The sequence below is a fragment of the Pleurodeles waltl genome, chromosome 12 (assembly GCF_031143425.1).
Source record: "Pleurodeles waltl isolate 20211129_DDA chromosome 12, aPleWal1.hap1.20221129, whole genome shotgun sequence".
Taxonomy (NCBI): Eukaryota; Metazoa; Chordata; class Amphibia; order Caudata; family Salamandridae; genus Pleurodeles; species Pleurodeles waltl.
The window spans coordinates 136,841,094-136,868,452 of NC_090451.1; the positions used below are offsets into that span (position 1 = coordinate 136,841,094).

The following is a 27,359-nucleotide window of genomic DNA, read 5'->3' on the forward strand; positions in this document are numbered from 1 at the left end:
CTTGTGTACATTAGCATCATCAGGCAGAGGAGCTGGGCCACCGGAACAGGAGGGAGCTGCATCCCACATGGCCCTGGAGGGCGAGACTACTGACTCTGAATTCACCAGTGGGACGGAGGGCGAGAGGAGCTCCACGGCGGGGACAGGAGCTGAGACCAGCGACACCGACTCCCCCTCTGATGGGAGCTCCCTTGCGGTGGGGGGCCCCTGTGTGCCCAATGCATCTACATTTACAGCCGCCTACCCCCCTACCAGCACCGCCCTCCCAGCAGCCCCTCAGCGTGTACCCAGTGGCCGCTCACCCAGGAGGGTGGGCATCTCCTTCACCCCAGGCACCTCAGCCCTACTGCCCTCAGTGAGGAGGCCATTGAACTCTTCAGATCCCTCATTGTTGGGCAGTCTACCACTCTGAATGCCACCCATGGTGTAGAGAGGCAGTTGCAACAGACAAATGCATACATGGAGAGCATTCATTCTGGCCAGGCAGCCCAACAGAGAGCATTTCAGACTCTGGCCTCAGCACTGATGGCAGCCATTGACCCTGTGTCCAACCTCCCCCCTCCAACTTCCTCTTCCCAGACCCAATCCCCAGTACCTAAGCCTATCCCAAGCACACCATCAGACCAGCATGCACACACCTCAACACACAAGGGTAGCTCTGGCAAACCTAAGCACCACACATCCCACAGGCACTCACACAAGCATCATACCCATGCACACATATCAACATCCACTGCCTCCACTCTGTTCCCCTCCTCCACGTCTCCCTCCTCCCTCCGTGTCTTATCTCCACTCACACCTGCATGCACTTCATCTTCAGCGAATACCTCTATCACCAGCACGCCCATCACCACACACCGCTCATGTGCAATCACCACTCCACTACCATTCACACATCCCCTGTGTCCGTCCTCTACCAGTGTGTCTGTGATCCCTCCTCCCAAAGTACACAAACACAGTCACACATCCACCCAACAGCCATCCACCTCACGACAGCCTCCAGCCCATGCACCTTCACCCAAAGTCAGCAAACAAACACCTCCTACAACCACTACCTCCTCCTCCACTCCCAAACCCTCTCCATCTACCCGTCCCAGTGTGTCTAAAAAACTTTTCCTGTCAAACCTTGACCCCACCCCTTCCGTCCCCTAGGGCCTGCCTTTCCAGGTCCCAACCCAGCACCTCAGCCACCACATCACCCGGAACAGTGGTGCCAGCAGTAACTGGCTTCTGGAGTGCGCCAAGCAGCAGGGAAGCCAGTGTCCCAAGGAGTGAGGCCAAGGACATTCCCACACCTCCAAAACAAAAGTTGCCCAGAGCCCCCCACCAGCACTGCTGCCCAATGAGCGCCGCAAGCACCGCTGCTACTGAGCCCGCCGCCAGCGGCCACGCCACATCCTGTGCCAGTGGCACCACCGCAGACATGGCTGCCATCCCCAGTGGTAATTTGTACAAGGCTGGTGGTCAGTTCCAGGGGCCTGGACAGCTTCAGTGTTGCCCCACCATCAGTGGAGGGTCAGATCAACTACCTCAGTCCTTGGCAGGATGAAGCACTCTGGGCACAAAGCCCCCTCCAGAACCAGTGGAGAAAGGCATCCACTACCTCTGTCCTTGGCAGGATGAAGCACTCTGGGCACAAAGCCCCCTCCAGAACCAGTGGAGAATCACATACACTACCTCTGTCCTTGGCAAGATGAAGCACTCTGGGCACAAAGCCCCCTCCAGAACCAATGGAGAAAGGCATCCACTACCTCTGTTCTTGGCAGGATGAGCACTCTGGGCACAAAGCCCCCTCCAGAATCAGTGGAGAATCACATCCATTACCTCTGTCCTTGGCAGGATAAAGCACTCTGGGTACAAAGCCCCCTCCAGAACCAGTGGAGAATCACATCCACTACCTCTGTCCTTGGCAGGATGAAGCACTCCGGGCACAAAGCCCTCTCCAGAACCAGTGGAGAATCACATCCACTTGAGAGACTGTGGCTTTGCACTCCCCAGGATGCAGCAGTGGGCAAACCACCCACTGTAAAGACTTGAAAAACTGTGGCTTTGCACTCCCCAGGATGCAGCAGTGGGCAAACCACCCACTGTGAAGACGAGAAACTGTGGCTTTGCACTCCCCAGGATACCTCAATGGGCATGGAGCCCCCTCGTGGAGCTGGTGTCGTGCACTCATCCGGCTGAGGTGCCCCCCTCTCCCTTCCCTTTGAGGTGCCTGTTTTATTTCGATCTGATGCCCCTGCAGTGTTCCCTCCATTTGGATCGGGTATTGAGTGTGGGCCTCGCCCATGCATTTTGGGCCCAGTGGTCCACGGACTATGTAGGTGCAGTACATGGACTTGAATTCTTGGTGTACATATTTGTTAATAGTGTATATATTTTTGAGTAATGGATTTTACATGATTACATTCGTTAAAATCATTTCCTTTTGTCCTTCCGTTCTTCCAGGGGGAGTGTAAATGTAATATTTCTGCATGTATTAGTGTGTGTTGGTGTGTGTGACGGTGGGGGTGTTGCGTGTGTGTGTCACTCTCTTTTCCCTCTCCCCTCCCCTGTCTCGTAGGTGCAGTACTCACCGTGGTTGTCTCCGCCGTCGGTCGTGCTCCTGGTAGAGGAGCAGGAAGACAATGGCAGGGAGTATCTGGAGTACCGGCTCCATGGCGTTCTGGTTCCTCGTGGGGTGTGTAGAGGTGAGCGTTTTCCCTTCCAAGTCCTGTTTCCTCCGTATTTTTGTTCGCATTGAATCCGCCCCCGGAACAGGTGGCGGATTGGCCTCTCATAATGGTGTGGGCGGTACATTGTCTTCCGCCTGTCTGTTGGCGGTAACCGCCATGCTTTTTGTTTGTACCGCCATGGGGGTCGGAGTGTTAAAGTGGCTGTCTATGCTGGCGGCTTACACCACGGTCTTAATTCCATTTTGTTTTCCACCGGCCTGTTGGCAGTTTTACCGCCGCTTTAACACCGACCGTCAGGGTTGTAATGAGGGCCCAGGTATGTTTTAGCACACCAGAGGGGATATCCAGATGTGTCAAGTTCATTAGTGAGTCTGTACACAGTGGGGCATTATCATATGTAGAGTGCCCTTGTACTTGAGGTTGCATGGGCTTGGGCTCCTGGGCTTTAGAGTGAAGTTTCTCAATACACAACTCTCAGTTTACATTGTCAGTCCTATAAGGAGGGCTTTTTTCCAATGAAAGTACACCTGCAGGGATATTTGACCTTGTGCAGAGTGGGCTGGGTCATTGGGTGAAGAAGACAGATCCTCCTGGTATTAGCACTGTTGTTCCCTGGTAGTACAAGCAGTTCCTTTATTATCTTCTCTAGGTGTTTTCAGTTCATGTGTTAATTTCAGATATCACAGTCATTTTGCAGGTATTTTCTGTACTGTTGCTTGTTGTGAGAGTAAGAGATCCTAATGACATCCAGCCTTTTTCCTACCAGTACTGCACTCACACATTGTTAGAAATAGGGTCTCTGGTTGACAGTCAGTTTGCACTCTGACCAAGCAGGGACCCTTAATCTAGTCAGGGCAATGGAGATACACACTTAGGATAACCTCTGCTCGCCCCCTTGGTAGCTTGGCACTATAGGAAGCTAGCCTGGTGTGTGGTGAGTACCTATGGTACTTACACCTTATACCAGGTCCAGGGTTCCCCTTTTAGTGATGTGTAGGCAGTGTCTAGAAGCCGGGCTCTCTAGAGTTAGCTGTGGATGAGCAGCCAGGGCTTATCTAGGAGACAGGTAAAGCTCATGCAATACCTCTGTAGTCACGCAGCACTTACACACATAAAAAGAAAACACTCAGTGTTACAAAAATAAAGGTACTTTATTTTAGTGAAACAATTACCCAAAAGTACTAGAGAGGCAATCTTCCAATGGGAGGTAAGCAACACACTAGATATATACATTAGTAATCAGAAATAGGCATAAATAGCAATAGAGAACAGTGCAAATGGCAACAGACAATAGTGACCCTAGGGGGAACCCAAACCACATACTAAAAAAGTAGAATGCGCATGCAGGACTCGCACCTAGGTAAGTGGAATGTGTAGAGAGGAGCTGGAAGAATGAGGAGATTCCAAAGGAAAGTGCCACAGTGCCCCCCCCCCCCCCCCTGCGACCAGGAAGAAAGAAGTAAGTTTATGGATTTTGTCCAAATCACCCAAAAAGACTAAAAAGTCGATAATGCAACACCCAGACAAGACTGCGAGAAACCACCAGTTGATTCCTAAAGAGAAAGACCTGTGGAAGAAGGGGATTAAGTCCAGAAGTCACAGATTTTTTCGGTGGGGGCAGGAGACCCTACCCACATGTCTGTAGTTGAAGGAGTTGTTTGACGGTAGGACGAAGACAGTCAGCAATGCAGCATCGGAGTCAGTGAAGAGTTCATGGAGGATACAGTCGATAGCAGTCGGTCAATGGCATTGAAGGGCCACCATCAAGCATTGGCAAAGGCAGAGGTTGCTGTGAAACAAAAGTGGAGCTGCCGGGGACCCGCAAGGTCCAGGAGAACTCAACCAATGGGGGGAGTCCTGAGGGGACCCTCAGCAAGGCAGAGTCCACAGTAGAAAATTAAGCCCCAACAGGAGACCCACTGGCCAAGGAACCAGCAGTTGCAGAGGAGCCTATGGAGCACAACTGGAGAAGGGTCCCACGCCGCGGGAGAAGAAACCTGAGAGCTGTGCATCACAGGGAAGAGTGCTGCAGACTGGGGCTACACGGAGCCTGATGAACTCTTGGAGGAGATGCCAACAAGCCTTGGTAGCTGCAAGAGATGCAGTGCACAGGGTGTACTGTCCTGCATAGGAAGGCAAGGGCTTCCCTCCACCTAAGATGGTCAGCTGGTAAAGATGTAGGATCCAAGAAACTCAAGATGAAAGGAGATCCACACAGCCGGTCATCATTACATGTTGGTGACTGCGGATGCAGGGGAGTTACTTCTTTACTCCAAGGAGATTCCTTCTTCCTTCTGATGCAGACTGAAGACTTGCTACCTTCAGAGGATGCACAGCCGGGAAATGTTGCAGAAGCTGGAAGGAGCAGTGGAAACAATGTTGCAAGCAAAGTCTTCATTGTGGATGCAGATTGTTAGTTCCCGGAGGGTCCAGTCGCAGTTCCTATGGACAGAGGTCAAAGTAGAGGTTGCAGAGGAGTCCTGCTAGAATACTGCAAGCTGAATCTGAGGACCCACCAAAGAGGGAGACCCTAAATCATCCTGAAAGGGGGATTGGTCACCTAGCCAGATGACCACCTATCAAGAAGGGGCTCTGACGTGGCCTGACCTGGCCACTCAGATACTACCAGAGGCCACCTTGGATTTAAGATGGCAGGATCAAGGGACCCTCTGGAGGAGCTCTGAGCACCACCCCTGGGTTGGGGATGAACAGGGGAGTGGTTCTCCCCTTTCTATTGTCCAGTTTTGTGCCAGAGCAGGGGCTGGAGGTCCCTGAACCAGTGTAGGCTGGTTTATGCAAGGAGGGCACCAAATGTGCCCTTCCAAAGCATACCAATGGCTTGGGAAGGATACTCCTCCCAAGCCCTGCAACTCCTATTTCCAAAGAGAGAGGGAGTTACCCCCCAAAGGAAATCCTTTGTTCTGCAGAAATCTGTCTGAGGGGCGGCAGTGGCTTGGGCTAACCGGAAAACCCCAGAAGGCTGGTAGGGGCAATGCTAGTGGTCCTCCAAGGAGCCCCCCAAAGTGCATGGAATCATACTTCCAATATAGGCAATAGTATTGAGGTATGATTCTAACATGTTTGATACCAAACATGCTTAGGTTCAGAGTTACCATCATGTAGTTGGACATAGGTAGTGACCTATGTCCAGTACACGCTTAAAATAGTGTCCCTGCACTCATGAAGTCCATGAAAATGGAGCTGAAGTTCATGGGGGCACCTCTACTCATGCAAGGGTGCCCTCACACACAGGTTATTGCACCCTGCCCTCTGGGCTAGGAGGGACTACAATAGGGGTGACTTACAGTGACCTGGTGCAGTGACCTGTAGTGAAAAAGTGTGCATGCACCCTTTCATGCAGGCTGCAATGGCAGACCTGCAGATGCACTTTGCATGAGCTCCCCGTGGGAGGCATAAAACATGCTTCATCCCATGGGGACCCCTGGTGCCCCAATGCCCTGAGTACCAGGGTACCATATACTAGGGACGTACCAGGTGGCACCAGTATGACAAATGTTGGGTGTGTGGTCCAAGCAACCAAATTTAAAGGGAGAGAGCATAGTCACTGGATCTTGTTAGCAGGATCCCAGTAAATACCGTCAAACACACTGACAACAGGCAAAAAGTGGGGGTAACCACGCTAAAAAGAGGCTACTACAAGCACAAGCAGCCAGGCTTATCTCAAAGGCAATGTGTAAAGTATTTGTACCAAAACATACAGTAATACAGTGAAAACACAAAAAATGGATAACAGATCAGTTTAGAAAATTAGAAAATATTTATCTAAATCAAACAAGACCAAAATGACAAAAATCCCACATACACAAGTAAAGTTATGAATTTTTAAATTAAAAGAATCTTACTCCATAGAAAACAATGGATGTGTTGATGTTAAACAAAGAGCCTGGTTTGAATAAAAAATAAAGCCGCACAGGCGAGTGTGCATTGGAAAAGTCAGTAATGCGTTAATTCCTTACTCACAAGTGAGGCCGTGCATCATTTCTTCTCTGGTCAGGTAGGCAATACGGCATTTTTCTCTCCCGCAAGAGAGCGGTGCATCGATTTCTGGATAGACACCTCTGATCCAGGCAGGTTAATGTTAATTTTGACACCCGGCGACGATGCACACGAAATCGGGCTGCACAGTGGTGAGGATCCACGCTGCATGGGGGTTGCATCGACTTTAGCTGCTGCAAGCGGGTATTGCATAATTTCTCCAGCTACAACACAGGTGATGCATTGATTTCCCAGCCGGGATGGAGGTAGTGTGTCGATTTCTCAGCCGCGATGCAGGTGGTGCGTCGTTTCTACAGCCGAATTGCAGATGGTGCGTTGAATTTTCCTCCACATGGCTCCTGTGCATGGATGTCTGCCTTGGTTCTACCAGCTTCACCTTTCAAGGCCTCAGGGACAGGATAGGGTTACCACTTGGCAGGACAGGAGTCTCAGCAGGGATTCCCGGTGCTGGCAGAAGTCGTCTTTGATGGCCCTGAGTCTTCAAAACAGGAGGCAAGCTCAGTCCAAGCCCTCAGAGATACTTCACAATTACGAATATACCATAAAGTCGAGTCTTTGTCCTCTCTCACGCAGAAGCCTCCACTGCAGTCAAACCCAGCAAAGCACAGTCACAGGAAAAGGGGCAGTACTGGTCTAGCTCTTCAGCTCTTCTCCTTGGCAGAGGTTCCTCTCAAGTTCAAAGGTAATGTAAATATCTGAGGTTTTGGGTCTACTACTTATACCCCTTTCTGCCTTTGAAGTGGGCAAACTTCAAAGGAAGGTCTCTGTTGTTCACAAGATCCTGCCTTGCCAGGCCTTGCCCCAGACACACACCAGGGGGTCGGAGACTGCATTGTGTGAAGGCAGGCACAGCCCTTTCAGGGGTAAGTTCAACTCCTCCCTCCCCATTCTAGCCGAGGAGACTTGTCAGGATATGCAGGCTACACCCCAGCTCCCTTTGTGTCACTATCTAGTGGAGATTCACAAACAGCCCAACTGTCAGTCTGACCCAGACAGGGAGTCCACAACTAGGCAGAGTCACAGAATGGTTTAAGCACGAAAATGCCCACTTTCTAAAAGTTGAATTTTTAAATTGTGAATTCTTAGACACCAAACTCCAGCCCTCTATCTTCTTCCAAAGGAAAACAGCACTTAAAACTATGTACCAATGTTACCCTATGAGAGAGATAGCCTTTGAAACAATGAAAACATAATCTGGCAATATTTCACTGCTGGGACATTTAAAAACATACGGGCACATATCCTACCTTTAACATACACTGCACCCTGCCCCTGGGGCTACCTTAGGGGTGCCATACATGTGAAAAAAGGGAAGGATTGGGCCTGGCAATTGGGTACACTTGCCAGGTCAAATTGGCACTTTAAAACTGCACATACTGACACTGCAGTGGCAGGTCTGAGCCATGTTTACGAGGCTACTCATGTGGGTGGCACAACCAGTCCTGCAGGCCCACTAGTAGCATTTGATTTACATATCCTGGGCACCTGGGAAAAGCCAATTACACATACAGTCTGCACAGAAAGCACTTGAACTTTAGCACTGGGAAAGTGCCCATAGTAGAAAAAACAAAGTTTAGTGCCCAAAACACAGGAAGCAGAGACATAAAAGACAGGGGAGACCATGCCAAGGATGCCAGGTCTAAAACAGACTATATAGGTGTCCTCCCCTCAGGTGAGTACATTTCAAAGGGTGAGTGGAGGGAGAAGGGTGTATTGTTTGAGGTGTCCAATGTGTTGGTTGGGGTGGGTACCACTACTATTGCCTCTTGGCCTTTAGCATGCCTGCCAGTGCCTGTCCTGCACTCACGTGGCCTAGTTCTCCCCCTCTAAAGTGAGTTCAGTTCACAAGGGATTTGCACAACAAGGTTGTTGTGTTGCCATTTTAGTCATAGCGCCATGCATGTTATTTTAGCATACTAGGCCTGCCGCTGTGCACTTTAACCTACATATATTTTATTTGGCTTAGTTTATTATTGTTACAATACCCATTTTTACGGTCTTGTTTTATTTCTATCTAACTGTTTTTGCCTAGGCCAGCACTATGTTCTCAAACAAGACATTCTTGCTCACTGTGTGCTTCTTTCAAGGTTGCAGTAAGACAGGTTGCCGGTGAACGTGGTACAAGTTTAGTCTCTGACATTCATAGAAAAACACACATCCTTACGTAAGGACATTTTCTGAGAACATCAGCTGTTTTATGATAAAAACACTTCCCTGTCCCTTACACGTTAGAGGGAGATTCCAGCAGGAGAACCACAACTGTATGCTGAATGCTGAATGCTTTGCTACAGCTGCTCATGCAGACTTCAGGCCTTTGCTCAGGTATGGGGGATGATGCCTTCCCAGGAGAACTTGAAGGGCAGAATTGAAGCATAGCAGGCTGCGCTCTATTATAGCCTAGGTAGGAATTAGTCTATTGACTCTAGTGACAATATGGTAGTGTTATTTCTATGCTTTACTCTCCTTGTCACAATTTTAATCTTCTCATGTTCTATCGTCCTGGTTATTGCAGCACATGCTTTGCTATCTAAGATGCAGTGGCTTCATTAAAATCTTATTGAAACATATACTGCCTCTGTTTGTCATTGTGTATGTGGGACCAATGTAACCGAGAGAAAAGAATGAGACCTGAGTGACCATGGTTTCCCTGAGAAATCAATTATGTCATGCGCTTGGCTGCCCAGTCATCCCTGCCCTTGGATAGAGATGAGGCACTGCTAGTTAGCCGAAGCAAAACCCAGATTAGGGCAACAGGTGTCACCTGTAGTCAGTCAGACTCAGTCTCCCACACCGCAGGCGATTCTGCCGTTTAAAATCCAGTAGTCTCATTAGAATAATGAGAGCCTACGCGACAAGGTTAATTTGGGTGTGGTACACTGTTCTTGTTTCTGTTATGGTAGAACAGTGCATTGCTGGGAGTTGTGGTACTGTCAGTCCCTGTACTACCAACACCATACCCAGATGCTGTGCCACTGGGTGAGTTATCTTCACATGTGAGATGCCAGAGTGGGGTGTTTGTACAATTGGACACAGGGGTGATGAGTTGGGTGACATTGTAGGTGAAAAAAGGTGATCAATGAGCATGCATGACCATACATTTTGGTGGCATTTTAATTGTTGTGACTTACCCAACTCCACTCCTCCAGGTATTCCTGTCAAGCCCTCAGGATGGAGAATGGCGAAGACCTTCTCTTCCTATGATGTGAGCTGTAGCGGAGGAGGTGCGGGACCACCGCCAGTCTTAATGGTGGCCAGCTGGTGCCTGGATGCCATTGAACGTACCTTGCCCCTGAGATCATTCCACCACTTCCTGATGACGTCCCTTGTGCATGGGGTGGTACCAACAGCAGTCACCCTGTCAACTATCCTCTGCCACATTTCCATTTTCCTAGTGATAGTAGTCTGCTGGACTTGGGCCCAAATAATTGTGGTTCTACTCTAATGATTTAATCCACCATTACTCTCAACTCGTCATCAGTGGAATGGGGATTTTTCTTTTGTGATATGATGAAGGGTGCTGTGTGCCAAACAGGTGGTAGGAGTGATTACAGTAGTGATGTGCAAATGGTGGTGATGTGCATGTTGAGGGGGTGAGATATGTGAATGCGTGAGTTGGTGAAATGCTTAATCTATGGTGTTTTCCAATGCAAAATCTTACTCTGGCCTTGGTATTTTTCTCATGGGAGTAGCAAAGGAGTGTGCTTTGTGAAGGTGTATGTTTTATGGTGTTGTTTGTGGGTGTGTCAAGTGAGTGAATGTGTCAGCTATGTGGATTTTGAATCCATCCAAAGTGGTGGTGTGTTTTACTGTGGTGACCGAGGACCACCCTGGTTTGGACCGCCATTGGAAGTCTACCACGGGTAAACCGCCATTGTGATTTTCGACTTGTGATACGGTCGGTGGTAGGTTGACAGACTGGCGGTGCCGGTGGTTGGATCTCCCATTTCAGGCCCTCCAGAATCCTGGTGGTGTCATTTTTTGGCTGAGTTTTGTCGGTCCAACGCATAATACAGAGGTACATATGACCACCAACTTGGTGGTCTTTTGGCGGCCGCCACCATGGAAGTCTGCCAGTCCATCTGCCAAACTCGTAATGAGGCCCTATAACGTAATACAGTTCCGACAAAATATTACATTTTCTAATTATTTGAAACTTGCAGTTCCTTTCCTATGGCACACAATAAACTAAACTAGTATTCTTTCACAAAAGCTTCATGAATCTTCCTGTGCAATTCAGCAGCTAAAACAAATATTGTTACATTAACTAAACTTGAAACATGCTCTTCTCTTGGAATACAATAGAACATTCAACATTACATTTGCTGCACAAGTATAATTCAGGTCAAATGGGAAAACAAACCAACAATTTTTCCATTGCTGCTTGCAAAATGAACTTTCAGGCCTAGTCGTGTTAAGGAAGACTAATGCTCCTTAATACACTTAATACACTAATGAAACTATAGTGCACCTTTAACTCAAATCAAATATGCAAACAAATTATTTTACTGAACACCATTCATGTTTTGTCATATTATTTCCTCGGTTTCTACCTAAAAATGATACTCTCATGTTAATATTCAATGTTAATTCTAACATTTAAAAATGTGAAATGTTTTTGTGTTACACCTGGTGTCAGAAATACGACTAGTAGGCAAAAATGTCCACCACCATTTGAACTGTGCATGTTTTAGTTTCTACATGATTTCTCTGTTAAGGCTTTTAAATTGCAGATGTATTATAGGCCATGTGCTACTTCTATGACACTAATTTATAAATAAAACTTGATCTCTCTCAATAGTATCACTGAAATGAAGATAAATATGTATGCTGCTGTAATAAATAAGGTATAAATCTCTCCCTGCCATCAAAGCAGAGAAGCAAGTCAAGCAAAGACTCACAGAAAAAAAATCCAAAAAGAAATGTGACTGCAAAGGAACATAAAAACAGGCAAAATAGTAGCAAGTGGGTGATGAACACAAAAAGAGAACATTTCAAAGCATTCAAAAATGTTTTAATCCTTCCTTTACATCTGATGCAAACAGGAACTGACATCGCAGGACCAGACTGAACTTAATTGAATTCCAGCATTCTGAGATTGAGGTGTCAATGACAGAGGTGTATGCACCACTAAATATGTGAGATATAGACAAACAAAGCCCTCCATGATTCCTGCAACAACAGATGGTATGGGCTCTTTACCCCCTCCTAAAGAACTCATTAAAAGTTTGGGGGTTTGGCTTGACCCACAACTGTCTGTGGCCCATCATGCTAATAGAATAGCGGCCACTTCTTTTAGCCTTCTTAGGATGTTAAGGAAGATTTTTACTATTTTACCCTTTAGAGCCAAAAGACTAAGGGCCTGATTCTAACTTTGGAGGACGGTGTTAAACCGTCCCAAAAGTGGCGGATATACCACCTACCGTATTACGAGTTCCATAGGATATAATGGACTCGTAATACGGTAGGTGGTATATCCGCCACTTTTGGGACGGTTTAACACCGTCCTCCAAAGTTAGAATCAGGCCCTAATTGTTCAGGCATTAATTGGGTCTCGAATTGATTACGGAAATGCCTTGTTCATTGGCTCTCCGAGTTATGTCATTAAAAGATTGAAGAGAGTACAGAATGCTTCAGCACGTCTACTGATGGATGTCCCTAAGCAAGATTCCATAAAGGCTGGAAATTCCTCGCTACATTGGCTTCCTGTGGCCAAGAGGATACAATTTAAGGCACTGTGCCGTATGCACAGAGCATTACATATCCAAGGTCCAGAATTGCTGAGATCTTTAGCTTCTTTTTACTCACCTAACAGATCACTTAGATCCTCCTCAACACTTCTGGCAGTGATTCCGAAAGTGAAGAAAGCTAGATGGGGTGGAAGATCTCTGGCATACCAGGGGGCGAAGCTTTGGAACTCCCTCCCTTTTAACATACGAGCAATAAATCAAGAACTTTCCTTTCAGAAGGCATTGAAGACATGGCTATTCAAAGCTTGATTCCCAATGTACTACTCTGTGATGTTATTGTTTCAGTTTTGAGCGCTCCGAGGCCTTCGGGCAATCAGGCTCTATATACATTTATGTAACATAACATAGCATAACATAACATATAATGCCAGAGATGCATGTGGGGAATTTTAGGTGCACATTATTTTCCAGCCCTTTTCTTAATCATGTGAATATTTTGCTTAGATTGATATTTACTAAACGTGTTTTTATACAGTTTCCAATTATAAATAGCTCACAGGTGAATGAAACTGTATGCTTTAAAGTACAGTATATTACTGAGTGTTTTCTTGTTAATTTGATCTTAGATTTTCATATTTAGTCTGTCTAGAATGTTTTCATGGATGAGGTGAGTGCTAAGAGATGTGATATCTTCTGCACAAGCACAATCAAGCAATATTGCAATAATGAGTGGGTTTGTTGATGATATAACCTATCCTGATTACAAGCTCCTCTGTTTGCAGAGCGGAAAAATCTTTATTACAGATTATGAGATATTGGAAGGTATTCCAGCAAATGTATTGGATGACCATCAGCAGTACCTGGCTGCTCCCTTGTGTCTTTTCCACCTTACGCCCCAGGATGAGATGATACCCCTAGCCATCCAGGTGAGTTGTTGACTTTGATAGCCATCTGGCCTGTCCAGACGTCTGATATAAATTTTAGGAAAACAGATTGTTCAGAATGAGAATAACTATAAGTGATCTGCACCCTTCATTGTTATGATAATATAATATGTTTTCAAGTCACTTGAAAAATATGGACTATTAATCATCACTTGGGTAGAACCACTACACCCCTCTACAGTCATAAAGGTTTGTGTGTTTGACAATGGAAGGGGCTTGGTTCTATTGAGCAAGACCATATCTGTTTAGGATTATTACTATGCACTGTTTTATAACCACTTTTCCTAGAAACCACACAAGGATTGTTAGAATTTCACTGGAATTCAGGCCAGGGACTCTGATAATGACCCCACTCATACCTATTTCAGTGAAATAAAATACGTAATGAACTCCAGAATGTGAAGTGTCTATGAAGTGGGGACAAAGGGGAAGGAAGAGAGTAAGAAAAACCCTCCATAAGTGTCTTGACCCAGTGACTTAGGGAGCATGGGCTGGTGGAAGGCATGCAGCAAGGACCTTTAGTCTGAAGTGGCAATAATCCTACAAAACCAGGTGTCATTAATCTAAATATATTTCTGTATGACAGGACACAATGTTTAAAGAGTATCAGTTAAGTGGCTAACTAGAATATGGAAGCAGAGAGGTCATGACTAGCCCCCATTTGACCAAGCGACAGTGTTGAAACCAAAAATAAAGGTTCACATCAAATAGTAGAGATGACAGGAGCAAGGGATACTTGGAATATTTGAAGTTGGAGCAGGAAGTCTGAAAAGACAGCAAGCAAAACTGAGTATCTGTGGAAGAAATGGTTAACATGAGCTGTGCTAATCTCCAAAGGGGAGTAAAACAATAAAGGGGCAGGGAACATAAATGGAGGAAACTTTGTGACTGGAGTACAGAATCCATCAAACCCTGTTGCCAGACAAAATGGAATTTGGTTGATGCTTAGATCTTCCTTGTTCTTACTGATCCTGAAGTGTCCAGATCATCCTTCTGGTTCCTTCTGAAATTTCTAGGTCTTTTCATCAGAAGTACAGTAAACCAATCCCATTAAAATTAAACAGAACAGCCAATGATATTAGCAAATATAGTCTGCGTGCTTCAAGATAACTTAGGTCTACCCTGCACATAATAGAAACTAACAGAATGAAGTAACACAGAAGCCTGGAATGTCATGTAGGTCAGAGTAGGTATGTGTGGTGAAAACCTTAGTTGGTCCATGAGGGTCTATGGGTGTGTGTGTGTGTGTCTTGGATCATACATAAATTTGCAACTCATTAGCTGATCTACAGTGAGTGATCACCTCAGTATTTGGGCAGGGATTTGTGGCTGTAGCGTGGTATGGTAAGCGCACCTCCAGGGGCATCATGTATGCTATGTATTGTGAATGCATGAACAGGTAATTTCGCAAAGGTCTCCAGATATCGCTTGGCCTGGTTCATATCGGTAGTGTCTCTATTTATAGGTTGAGTTGGCCATTACAGAATATAAGATCAGTTGGTCATTCTTTAAACTTGGGTGCCCTCAACCAACCCCCATCACCAAGCAATTTGTCTCTTTGCCAGCAGTAGTGCTAGCACTAAACATCATCTTCTATATGATGGATCGAGGTGGTCCATATATCCTAGTAGTGCTAGGAGGGGGTAAGTATTAAGTCATTTCAGACAGTCAGTTTCCACTGCATCCCAAGGAAGGTCACCGCACTGGTGGTGACCTGACTGCAGGAGTTTGGTGGGTGGCCTTTTCTGCCTGCCAGACTTGTAATGAGGGCCTAAGTGCTGCAGTGTCTCAACCTCCAGTAATATAAGCAGTGCTTTCAATCTCAGTGTTCTTCAGGGAAACTTGGGGTAGTTGCCTTCACATTGTGTTGAATTCTGACATGGGTGAAGATGTCCAGTGGTGATGACGTCTCCCCTGCAATAAAAATGCTCTCTGGTCATAAATATGCCATCTCTGTAAATATCACCACAACTGAGGTAGCTCTGCCGACGAAGAAGCTAACGACATGTGGCCTCATGTGTTACATGGAATAGAGGGATCTCTGGGGAGTAAAATATTTTTCCCTGCTTTGGGTGCTAGTTTAAGCCACGCTCTGGAGGTGCAGGCTACCGTGGAATTAATAAGGACTGAAAGTGCAATGCAGCACCTAAGATTCTGGATGGATCTGAGCCATGTAGCCCTCATTCGAAGCCAGAGGTGGCATGTATGGAGTGGGCTTGCACCAGTGAACAGGATAGTGTGCTTAAGCACAGGGACAATACAACTCCCTATTTGGTGCTTCAAATCCCCCTTTAGAGAAAGGGGGTGAAAAGACATTCCAAGGGATCCTAGGCTGCTTGCCTGCCCAAGCTAATCTTATCAGTCGTGTGCGGAGAGCCTGAAAAAAATGCTTGCCTCAGAGGATATGGTATATTCAAGAATAGGTTAAAAAAAAATGGGCAGGATAACCATGTTCACAAGTCCTATATGCCCTGCTAAGGAGAACGGCAAGGAAACTCACCTTGTGATGCTATCTGTAATTTGCAATAGTGCCTTGCCATAGTTTGCTTTCGTTGTTTCCTCTTTATCTCTAGCAATGACCACCCCAAGATATATGTCTGTGGGGCACCACTGCAAGGAGTAGTCTGGTATGAAATTAATTCGTATTCCTAATATCTCTGCAAAGTGAAAAAATTCTCACAATGTTCCGTTTAGACTATCTTGTGGGTTTTTGGGTGATATCATCACAGTACAGTGATGTGATAATATGTCGGAATAGATAGGCAATGGCATACTCTCTATGCCAATCACGTAGCTAGCTGCTAAGGGCTCCACTGCCAGCACAAATAATAGCAGTGACAATGGACAGCCCTGTCTTGTGCCTCTTGATATGTTCAATGAAGCAGAAGTCAGACCATTGGTTTGTACTTTCGCTGTTGGGCTGGAATACAGTAAAGGAACCCATGCTAGGTATGAGTGCGGAATTCCCATACGACATACAACAGCCATCAAACAATCCCATTCTAGGGAGTCGAAGGCCTTAGTGGCTTCTAAGAAGACTGCCACCTCGCCTTGGACTGGATCAATATATTGTATGAGGACAAGCAAGGTCCACAGATTGTGTGACGTTGAGCCACCCGGGATAAAACCGGAATGGTAAGGCCACACAAAGAAAGGCATGAGTACTGAAAGGCGATTAGCATGGATTTTAGCCAGGATCTTGGCATCACAATTGATCAGTGAATGGGGCCTACAGGAATCACAGTCAGTGGGTAGCTTACCAGGCTTAAACAGGACGAGGAGCATGGTTTCTGTCATTGTAGGGGGGAGTAACATGCCCATCTCTCAGGCCTCAAGATATACCACCTTCAGAATTGGTATTAATACGTCAGCATAAGTTTTATAGAAATCGGCGGGCAGGCCATCGAAGCGAGGGGCCCTGTCTGACTGTAGATGCATGATCGCATCCCTTATTTAATTGTCCTATATGTTCTCCGCAAGGAATTGATGCTGAGCAGTGCTTATCCATCTGGCCCCACATTGTCTACGAATGCAGTGATGTCTAACCACGCAATTCTACGGGATTCATAAAGGTGTTTGTAGTACTGAGCAAAAGTATGAAGGATATCCGGTGTGTCTCTGCATAAGCAACCCTCAGAGTCTCTGATCTCTAGAATTACATTAGTGTAGGGAGGGTTACAAGTCATGCTAGCCAGTGTGTGACCCGGTCGTTCCCCTTCCCCATAGACTTGGGCTTTGATGTATCTGCCTCAAAAGAGGCTTGCTCTTTCTTCTAGGACCTGATACTCCAATAGAGTTACGCTTTTGCTATGTGCTGTGGCTGGGTCCGCAGTGGTGTTCTGTACTTGCTCAAGATGTTGAAGGACTTGTTCTAGTTTGGTCAGGTCAGCTCACAATGCATTCAGTACACCATTACATTTTGCAATGCAGTAGCCACATATAGTGACCTTTAATGCTTCCCATACTGTAAAAATTGAGGGGACCAAGTTAATATTATGAGCTAAAAAATGATTTTGTTTCTAAACTCTTTGTGAAAAGCTACATACAAAAGCATTGATGATGAGAGACAGCAAGCAGAGCCATCCAGAGCTATTGTGGTTATGTGTAGCACCAATAGCACTGGAGAATGGTCTGAGTAGGTTCTAACTGGATGTATCACCTTGTGGAGTCAGCCATGTATTCCTCTAAATATGAGCCAATCGTCCATTCTAGACCCGCTGTTATGTACACTAGAGTAGTACATGCTTTCCTTTGTGGTGGGGTGTTATTGCCTCAATGAGACAACTAGTTCATGCTCCCTCAGTATGGCATTGTGTCTGGCTGCTGTGCCGTGTGCTGCACCATATTTAGTAGAGCGATCTATTGCCTTGTTTAGAATCACATTAAAGTCTCCCCTCCCCCCACAGTACCAACCTTGGTCCAATAATATCTGCAATCAGACCACAGAGCCTATCAAAAAATAAGCATGATTGTCTACATTGGGACCATTACAATTTGCAATAATAATAGAAGGGGAGTGTAATTTGCCCCAGATAATGGTGTATCACCCTTGTTGATCGTTTATAGCCCCATGTGGGACATACAGCACCCCTTTATGAACTAGCGTGATAGTACTTCTCACATAGGAAGATTAGACGGACTGTGGCTTATATGCAGTCCAGCTGGAGGCTAATGTATTGTCAGTGTTCGGTGTGAAATGAGTTTCTTGTAGTAGCGTAATGTGGATCTCGTGCCTTCTAAATATGTCAATAAATGCCAATGCCTGTGTGGATTTTCCAGTCCTCTGACATTCTACATTATGCATCTGCACGTCACAAATGAGGCATTCCTAGGGCTAAGAGCACTATTGGCCTGCTCAGGTGCAGCCATGAAATCTATCTTTCATGGAGCATATGCAGGGGTACCATAGTGTCAAACATCGGGTGCACCGGAATGTCCGTAACTTGTAAGTGTATGTACTTTGTGATAAATGAAAAGCCCCAATCCCCTCCCCCCTCCCACAATTGGCCCCAATTGCACCACAAAATTAGAGTCACCCCAAACATTGAAACAATAATCAACAGTTTGACAAGAACATCATGAAGCAGTGTCATATCACTCACCAGTCGGGGGTGAACTAGTGACAACATTGTGAAGGGTGAGGTCAAATCACCGATAAAGCACTGCACGCTATTCATGAGACAATCCATTGCAATAGAATAAGAGCAAAATCCTTTGGAAGGAAATTAGAGATAATCTACTGGGTTCAAACCAGGAGCCTGGCGGGGTCTATCTCGATTTAACAAGCGTGTCTGGCAAAATATGAACATTGAGACTCCTATGAAGTCTATATGACCAGAAATAAAGAAATGTAAGTATAGCTACTCATGAGTTGAGGAATAATTGAATCTTGGGGGACTTCATTGTAGATCTCACAAACCAGTACGGCGTTCTGCCTCATATGCAGTCCGGATTATCCGATGTCAGATGCTGATGAAGCAGATCTAGACGAGGCATCGCTCCTCTCTTTTCTTGATGTCCCAATAGCGTGCTTGCACTGGAAGCCCTGAGCCTGCTGCGGGTTACCAAATACATGGTAGTTCCCTTGAAAAGTGATGCTTAACTTGGCCAGGTACAACATTGCATATGGCACCACTGCCTGTCGAAGTCTCAGCTTTATCAGGGTGAATTTTCTGCAGGTGTCCTGAACTGCAGGAGTAAAGTCTGGGAAGATAGCCACGGTATCCCCCTCAAACTTTAGGCCCTCATAATGACATTGGCGATAAATCTCACTTACTGCCACGCTGATGGCTGCCAACTTACCACAGCCTCTATCCGTTCACCATATTATGACACACACACCAATCCGTCAGTATTCAGCCACATACACAAATCCGCCATTCCAAAGGTCAGTGATAAACTGGTGGTATCAAAACCTAGACTGTTACGCCAACAGAACTACGCCCACCACATTATGACCCACAAATCACCACGGTGGACATTCAACTGCGGTAAACCATTGGTGTTACATACTGCCGCACTCACAATAGACACCCATATACAAAACACCACCACATTGGACAATTCAAACAACACACACCTGACACCCATATACGTACTACACACCCACACCACTATAAAACACACAACCCACTTTACCCACAACCCTTTACCAACAACAATTACTGCCAGGAGATTGACACAACTAGAGCCACACACTATTCACACCTATACACCACTCACGCACTACACATCACACACCCCAACATTACCCAACACACCCTCACCAACAGACCTCACACAACACCCATGGCACCACAAAGACACCCCTGTTTTACAGAGGGGAAGATAAAGGTCATTGTGGAGGAAATTATCAGGGTAGAGCCACAGCTGTTTGGCGCACAGTTGCAGCAGATATTTACAGCTAGGAAAATGGAGCTCTGGTGGAGAATCATGGGGAGGGTCAACGCCGTCGGACAGCACCCAAGAACTAAGGATGACATCAAGGCGAGGTGGAATGACCTACAGGGGAAGGTACATTCCATTGCAGCAAGACACCAGCTCACAATCTAAAGGACTGGCGGTGGACCTCCACCTACTCCCCCACAACTCACAGCATGGGAGGAGCAAGTCTTGGCAATACTGCATCCTGAGGGCCTGGCCAGAGTCGGAGGAGGACTGGACTCTGGTAAGTCAACTCTCTAGTACTACTACCCCCCTACCTGCAAGCCATCACATACCCTCACTCCCATCACTCCACCACTTCCCATGCACCCCACCATCAAATCTCACTCATCCCAATGCCATGCCCTGCATGCTGTACCAATGCATGGACACCCCTCACAGCCCTGCATGGGCACTCATCACTAAAGCAAGCACACTATAGAGAATTAACTATCCCACCATACACTAACATACACAAGTGAAAGCAACCAGGGCAAATCCAACCAAAGAGGGCAAGCCACGGATGCACAATATGTCAGACACAGAAACCATAACACATCATTTACATCCCCACAGGTACCCCAGCTAATGTCAGCGGAGAGGAGGTGCCAGCAGTATCCAGTCCCCCAAATGAATAGGCCCCCAGTAATGACAGCAACTGTAGTGTTCAGGATCTGGCTGACCTAACTGGCCCATCAGGGACCATTGGACAGCCGGTTACCCAAACCCAGTCACACACCACCACAGAGCCTCCCCCATCAGGAAACACCACCACAGCACCCACCCAGAGTACCCATACCTCTGTCACCAGGATATGTCAATCAGCAGTGTGTCCACCTCTACAGGGACCCCAGGGCACACCTCGCACACAATACAATCAGGGACCTGGGGTCAGTGGCAGTGGGCACACGGTTCAGGGGACAGAGGCGCAGGCCAACAGGGAAACTGGGAGGTGTGCTGTGAGCCTGAGGGAGGAAAAGCCCAGAGAACCGACTCTCCAGGAGGCTCTCACAGAGATCTTGGGAGCTCATCAACATTCCCAGGACACGATTGGCCAGATCCTGGACAATGTGCAGGCGAACAGGCGGCTGCAGGAGGGACAGTACCAGGGGATCAGGGAGGACTGGCAGGCCATAAACAACACCCTGATCTCCATTGCAGGGGTGCTGGCAGACATGGCCAACATTATGAGGGAGGCAGTCTCACACCAGCGGCCCCCTGCCACTAGCCAGACATCTGAACAGCCTTCCACTTCTGCTGCCGCTAGTGGCCAGGAGGCCCCGCCACAGGACTCACAGGCCACCAGCACCCCTCTCCCTGCAGAAGGTGAACCAGCCCTCAAACTGTCGTTCCCTGCGATCCAGACAAAAGTCAGAGACACGTGCCAAGACCCCCGCCAGGAAATGAGACTCTCCTGATTGTCACCCTTGTGTCCCACTCTGGCACCCTGTCCACCTTCAACTGCCATTGCTCCCCTCCTTTGTCCCCATGGACAATGAACCTGTGCTACAAACAGACTGGAACAATACCCTGGACTTTCCTCCATCATCATCCCATCACATTGCATTTGCCCCTCCATATATTAGCACTTCAATAAACACCTTTTGAAAAAAAACTATTTTGGAGAATGTCATGTATTTAAAATATGTATTCATTGTAACAGGTACAAACATTGCAAATCAACTGTAGAGAGAATGAGCATATATTAATGACCTGTAGCTGGCTGTAGTGATTACACCAGGAATATATGTCAGTTCATCAACATCTGCAAAATGAACTGCCAGAGGGAACAGTAAGCGGGCATAGAAGTTGAAAATATCAGCATGCCATTGCCACACAAATTAAAACAAATGTCATTGAAATGTGAAGTACCTGTGTGTCATTGGAAGCATTGTCGGATCACATATGTTCTGATGTCCTCATCCTCTGCCTCCTCATCCTCACTGTCCACAGGATCTACTGCTGCCACTCCAGCTTCTTCGTCCTGCAGGAATGGGACTTGGCGTCTGAGGGCCAGGTTATGTAACATGCAGCATGCCACCCCTATCTGGCAGACCTTCTTTGGTGAGTAGCACAGGAATCCACCTGTCAGATGGAGGCACCGGAACCTGGCCTTCAATTATCCTTCTGGTTCGCCCACGTGCCTCATTATTACATTCTTCTGCCCTTGTCCTGGCATTCGTCACAGGGTTCAGCAGCCATGACAGGTTTGGGTAACCAGAGTCACCTGCAAATATTGAGGGACAATATTTAGCCACACACTATCCTATATGGGCCACACCATACCCATACACCAACATATACTGGGTGGGAACCAGGGCTCCCCTATTAGCCACACCATGTGCCTCTGTAGTTGGGCCATCACATTAGTGATGCTGCTATTCCTTAGGCAAAGGCATCATGCACCGACCCAGGATACTTAGCATTGACGTGGGAGATGTACTGGCCCACCAAGCATACCATCTGAACATTCATAGAGTGGAAACTCTTACGATTCCTGAACACCTGTTCATTCTGATGGGGGGGGGGAGAGTGCAATATGTGTTCCATCAATCACCCAAATTATGTTGGGGATATGTCCCATTGCATAAAACTCGGCATTCACTGTGGCCAAATTTTCAACCTGGGGGAAAACAATGTAGCTGCACATGTGTTTTATCATGGCACATAACACTCTTGTCAGCACTATTGAGAACATTGGCTGTGACATTCCTGCTGCCAAGCCCACTGTCACTTGGAAAGAACCAGTTGCCAGGAATTGGAGTACAGATAGCACTTGCACAAGAGGGGGGATCCCATTGGGGTGACGGATAGCAGATATCAGCTCTGTGATTGTGGCCCTGTCAAGTCTATAGGTGAGGATAATGTGCTTGTCCTCCAGTGTTGCCAAGTCCACCAGGGGTCTGTACATGAGGGTATATCTCTAACTCCTATTCATCCACAGTGGTAGGAATCAAAGGGACAAAAACAAAAGAGTGAGGATCCGGTCACAAACTGAACAATGGAAATACAACAGAACTTTGCATCGTGTAAACATGTAATGGGTCCTTGTGATTTGTCCAGTATGTGCTAATATCTCCTGTGACACAGCATTATTCCAGGGCCTGCCCCCCACCTTGAAATGGCATCCGCCTGTCCTGTGTGGAGGGACAGATGGAAGTGAGGTAATTCGCTGACGTTGTGCGCCGTTGCGGGAGGCAGTCGGGAACCGCAGTGCAACTCCTCATTGGCTAACATTGGGCCCTATGGGTTACAGTGGCCAATGGTGATCTATGCTGGCGGTGACGGTATGCACCGCTGCAGACGTGCCCGCCATTTTTTATCTGATTCCTTACTTGTTACCTGACCTTCCATAGGAGAAGACCTACACTGCATGTGCTACTTCGACCTGTGCCTGGAACTTACTATGGCCCATGTGACCAGGGAAAGGGCCCCAGCATTCACTTCGGAGGAGTTGGAGAGACTGGTGGATGGGGTCCTACCCCAGTACGTACTGCTGTATGGGCCTCCAGACCAACAGATGAGTACACCGTGAGCACGATGCATGTGGCATGAATGCATGGAGTTGTGTAAGTGAGGGCATTGTATAAGGGGGTGGGTGGATGTCCTCTTGGCGGCGAACAGTTTGTGTGCTGGGCCATGTGTGTGTAAATGGTGATAGCCATATCAGAAAACTACAAGATCACCAGAAGAGACCGAATCAACAGACCAGGAGGAGAAATCGCCATAGTCCACAAAAACACCATAAGAGTCTCCACCAACTCCCACGACACCATCAACTCCGCCGAGCACCTCCACTTCAAAATCCACATCAACGCCAACAACACACTCAGAGGAACACTGGTCTATAGACCCCCTGGACCCAGACCGCAGCTCTGTGACAACATCGCCGGCACCATCAGCTCCCAAGCCCTCGCCTCAACAGACTACATCCTCCTTGGTGAAATAAACTTCCACCTAGAAAATAACAACAATATCAACACCACCAACCTATTCAACAACCTCACCAACTTCAGCCTCAAACAACTCGTCACTACACCCACCCACTCTGCAGGCCACACACTCGAACACATCTTCTCAGCCAGCAACCACGTCTCTTTCAGCCACACTACCGAACTCAGTTGGACAGACCACCGCTGCATCCACTTCTCCTACCAAAAACCAGTCACTCACCACCACCGCACACAACCCCCGAAAGCAACTGGAGCAAAATATCAACGGATCAACTGATCTCCACTCTCGCCTTTGCCCCACCCCCTGGGACCCCGGACCCCAACATAGCCACCACCAACCTGCATCGCTGGATAGAAGATTGCGCCAACACCCTTGCACAGCTAAAAAAAAAAAAAAACACCTCCCACAGAATCAAGGCCAGCTGGTTCACCCCAGAACTACAGGAATCCAAATGGCTATGTCGCAGAATGGAAAAAACCTGGCACCGTGACCCTACCAACTCCAACCACATCGCTTTCAAGGATGCCCTATGCAAACATCACCAACTGATCCGCACCACCAAAAGGACCCACTTCAATAACCGCATCGGCGCCAATGCTCACAACAGTAAAGAGCTCTTCAGCATCGTCAATGAGCTCTCCACCCCCAGGACCTGCTTCAACGAACCCCCACCATCACAGGAGTTCTGCAACTCACTGGCAACCCACTTCCGTCGAAAGATAAAAGAAATCCACAATAGCTTCAAACCCCTGACCACCAGCTGACTACAAACACCCAAGAACCCAACGCTCCAAGCAACACCCACCTCCTCAACACCTGGACCCCCGTCAACATAGAGGACACCGCCACCACCATGGCCTCCATCCACTCCGGATCACCATCGGACCCCTGCCCACACCATATCTTCAATAAGGCAAACATCATCATCGCCCCCCACCTCTGCAAAACCATCAACAGCTCCTTTGAGTCAGCCACCTTCCCAGAAAGATGGACGCACGCAGAAATCAACGGCCTGCTAAAGAAACCAAAGTCAGACCCAGACGACCCCAAGAACTACTGGCCGATCTCCCTCCCAGCCAAGGTCATCGAAAAAATTGTAAACAGCCAACTATCCCGGTTCCTGGTAGACAGCAAGATACTCAACACCTCCCAGTCCGGATTCCGCATAAACCACAGCACTGAGACTGCACTCATTGCTGCCACAGACGACATTAGGACCATGCTCGACGAAGGAGAAACAGCAGCACTCATCCTCCTGGACCTCTCCGCCGCTTTCGACATGGTATGTCATCACACTCTCCGCACACGCCTCCACAACGCTGGAATCCGCGACAAGGCACTCGACTGGATCTCGTCATTTCTCTCAGGCAGAACCCAGAGAGTCCACCTCCCACTGTTCCTGTCAGAAGCCTCCAGAATCATCTGTGGCGTTCCGCAAAGATCTTCGCTCAGCCCCACGCTCTTCAACGTTTACATGGCCCCCCTCGCCAACATCGCACAAACCCACCACATCAACATAGTTTCCTACGCAGACGACACTCAGCTCATCCTCTCCCTCACGAAAGACCCTACAACTGCAAAGAACAACCTCCACAACGGACTTCACGCCATCACCAGCTGGATGGAATCAATCCACCTCAAGTTAAACACAGACAAGACAGAAATCCTCATCTTTGGCACCAACCCCTCAACTTGGAATGATTCCTGGTGGCCCACCTCCCTAGGAACTGCACCCTCACCCACCACCCACGCATGCAACCTAGGCTTCATCTTGGACTCCACACTCAGCATGACTCAGCAAGTCAATGCCATCTCCTCTTCCTACTACAACACTCTCGGCATGCTCCGCAAAATCTTCAAGTGGATTCCGTCGAAACCAGGAAAACTGTCACCCACGCCCTGGTCAGCAGCCGATTGGACTACGGAAACGCCCTATATGCAGGAATAACAAACAAACTCCTAACAAAACTGCAAAGAATCCAGAACGCATCCGCCCGCCTCTGGACATCCCACGCCGTGACCACATTTTCCCCCACCTCAGAGACCTTCACTGGCTACCAGTATCAAAGAGGATCACCTTCAAACTCCTCACCCACTCACACAAGGCACTCCACAACACAGGCCCAGCCTACCTCAACGACAGACTCACCTTCCACACCCCCACCTGCAATCTTCGCTCCGCCGGCCTCGCCCTCACCTCCATGCCCTGCATCCACCGCACCACTGCCGGAGGAAGATCCATCTCTCACCTAGCCGCCAAGACCTGGAACTCCCTACCGCTCCACTTTCGCCAGACCCAAGACCTATTGACATTTAGGAAATGCCTCAAGATATGGTTCTACGACCAGTAGCTCTCCCCCAGCGCCTTGAGACCCTAACGGGTGATTAGTGCGCTCTATAAATCCTTGATTGATTGATGTGAAGGGGTATGGTGGGCCATACGTGTTACAGGCAGGACTGTTTGTCTAATTATATTTTCCTGTATGTATTACCTTTGCAGGTCAGTTCCCATCAAAAGAATGGTATATGGCGTGCCATCGCCAAGGAGGTGCAGACCCTGGGGGTCTATGGCAGGCAGAGCACCCACTGTCGCAAACGGTAGGAGGACCTGAGATGCTGGGCATGGAAGACGGCAGAGGCCCAGCTGGGGATGGCCTCCCAACGAGGAAGGGGTGCCCATCAAACCCTGACACCCTTGATTACCCGCCTACTGGCAGTTGCCTATCCTGAGCTGGATGGCGCTTGAGAGCATCACAGCAGCCACAAGGGGGTGAGTACAGTGCCCATCATTACATCTTACGCATGGTAGGGTGGTATCTGGGTGAGGGATGTTGGTCAGTGGGTGCCCTAGGCAAGGCCTGACATTGCAGCGTAGGTCCCCTGGTGGCTAGGATTCAGAAGGGAAAATCGTGCTACCTAGCTCGTAGGCATCCACTACTGGCCAGGGCTGCATGGGTCCCAGGTGTGCTACACTTGGCGGTGTGCCCCTCCCCATGCCTTGGTGGCTAACTATTTCTCTGGTAGTGCAATGCATATTGCGTAGGGCTGTTCCCTGTGTGTGAGTGTGCTGTGTATGCCAACTGTGGTGTTGGTGCAGCCATTGACCCAGTGTGTCCTTTGTCTCTTTTCCCCCCTTTCTTGTTTTGTCATCCTGTCCTTATGTGCATTAGAATCATCTGGTAGAGGAGCAGGGGCACTGGCGACTGAGGGAGCTACATTCCACTGGACCCAGGAGGCAGAGTCCACCGACGGTGAGGGCACCAGTGGTACAGAGAGTGAGGGGAGCACCACGGCGGAGACTGGAGGGGACAGTTCTGACACAGATACCTCCTCTGATGGAAGCTCCCTAGATGGACCCTTCTGTGACCATCACAGCTACAGGTACCGCTGCCACCGCGTACCAGCACTGCCCTCCCAGCAGCCCCTTAGCAAGTAGCTCGGGCCCGCTCACCCAGGAGGGTGGGCATCACCTTCGTCCCAGGAACCTCAGGCCCTGCCCCAGTTAGCCCTGCTGCCCTGAGTGAGGAGGCTATTGACCTCCTGAGATCCATCTCTGTAGGGCAGTCAACCATTGTGAATGCCATCCAGGGGCTGGCAGCCCAGATGCAACAATCTGATGCATTCTTGGACGGCATTCACACTGGATTGGTGGCCCAACA

General features: G+C 48.0%; 1 pseudogene; it reads left to right on the forward strand.

Annotated features, from left to right (window-relative positions):
- Positions 1–27,359, forward strand: part of LOC138267086 (polyunsaturated fatty acid lipoxygenase ALOX15B-like) — a 235,399-nt pseudogene that overhangs the window by 93,898 nt on the left and 114,142 nt on the right.